Below are 2,097 nucleotides of genomic sequence, written 5' to 3'. Positions count from 1 at the left end.
GAGTTCTTGAAAACAATAAAATTTATTGATTTCGGTTTCCACAATAGTCTACACCGAGGATATGTCATCAATAAATCTCTTCCAGAGGAGTGGTTTGTAAGGACTTGCAATTAAAAGTTGTTTCTCTTTGTGTGCCATGAAAATGACTGAGAAAGCAACCGCCATCTTGGTGAACATTGCTGTGCCGTTTGTTTGTAGGTAGTGTTTGTTGTTGAATTTAAATGAATTTTCTGTTAGAATCAGCGAAAAATTGATTAGGGATAGGTATAGATTAGACTGATAATGTCCTTCGTAGAAACGACAAACGATTTCGATTCGCTCTTCATGAGGGATGTTAGTGCACAAAGAACACACGTGTTGCAACACACGTGTTGCAACACACGTGTTGCTAAAATAGCTGGCTCCGAGAGTGGCGTGTTTTCAATGCTGAAGTTTATAAAGTGCGTAGTGTCCCTGATGTAATAATACGCTTTGTTTTTGTGCGATCGGTTGTAAAAGCGAATCCACAAAACTAGAGGTGCGTTCTGTGACGTGGGACCACCACTACCATAGACGATAGGTCTGCCGACGAGAATAGCTTTGTGTATCTTGGTCAGCTTGTAGAACTCCGGTATTTGTGGTGGATTCTGGCCTAAACTAAGCCACTTGTGAGTCATTTGGTCAATATGGCCGTTTGCAAAAAGAGCGTTTATAATTGTTATGACTTTAGGTCGAGTAAGAGGTTTGTAGAAATACTCGTTAGAGACTTGCTGTAGGCCCTCTTGAATTTTCTGTTTAGTATTCATTATAACAGAAATAGTCCCCTTGTCGGCTTTTTTAGGGTACTTTACTTCGCTGTTAGTTCTTAAAGTTTTTAGTGCCTTTCTTTGTTTTGTTGATAGGTTATCACTAACTGGGGAGAAAGTAATAGCTTTCTAACGTAACTGATGGTTTTGGCGGCGGTTGCCAAGTAGATTTAATGGAACGGGTGAGGCTTGCTCTTAGAATTAGCAAAATATATTGCAAGCGCATAGAGCGAGTAAATGCTTCAAAATCCTTTAAAACGTTTTTATGTGAAGCCGGTTTTTTTGGGGGGGGGGAGGGGGGGGAGTGGGAATGAATTTTAGGTCTTTTTGCGAACAAAGCTGTTTCGTGATCAGTAAGGATTGTTGTGGACAAACGCTTTATGTATTTATCATTATTTGTCCTGAGGTTATGGGTGTTTATTTGCTTTGCGCAGAGTGATCGCCTTTGACTTTTAGTTTAGGATCGGGTAGGGTTAGCTTAAGAAGAGTCAGTAAAACAGACAGTTTTAATAATATTGTCACTCGACCCTAAACGTGTATAACTCCTTTGGTGTTGTTGATCAAGTGAAGTGATTAAGGCTCTATCAATAAGTTATAGCCGCAGAGTCTTGATAAGAACTGTTTAAATAACAAGACCGGTTTCGGAAATATAAGATGGTTTCCCTCGTCAGTAGCTTTAACAGTTAGTGCTCTTGGGGTTGCGAGCAAAAGAGAGTGACTTTGTGGCTGAGAAAGGTCCCTTTTTATAGGCAATGAAAGGACGCGTTGCTAGAGAAAATAACCAATTACGTTACGCGTAAATTTGCGTGTTTTTTTGTTAGCGATAAGCATTGGGCGCTAACTGAATGCATGCAAATTTGTGTCAGGACGTTTGTTTAAACTTCACAATCGTGGTTTTTAATAAGTAATCCCTTCGGCCCAGACTATAGCAACGTGGATAATCCGCTCTAAAACTCGCTTGATGTTATCACCGAAACCTTATTAGTTTTGTAGAGATTGTTACAAGATGAAAATAAACGCTGTGATAACATGTCAGTATAAATATCTCTACGGATTGCAGAGTTTAAGCTCTTTCCAGTTTCTTCACAACTAAGACTCACCGACGTCACCGTCGCCGTCACCGTCACCTCACCAACGTCCTCTTCTAATTCGCCATCCACCGACATGACCACGCGATAACACCTCCGAAAATTAACCTCCGAGACGCTCTGAGACCCTCGCTCTGCTACCAGAAATGTTCTTGAGTAGAACTGTTTTTATACAGGACTAAACTATAAACGACGAAACAAATCTTTACGCAAAATCTGTTCTT

This window comes from Montipora foliosa, chromosome 6 (genome assembly GCF_036669935.1).
Source record: "Montipora foliosa isolate CH-2021 chromosome 6, ASM3666993v2, whole genome shotgun sequence".
Lineage (NCBI taxonomy): Eukaryota > Metazoa > Cnidaria > Anthozoa > Scleractinia > Acroporidae > Montipora > Montipora foliosa.
Note: the sequence above shows the minus strand (reverse complement) of the source record.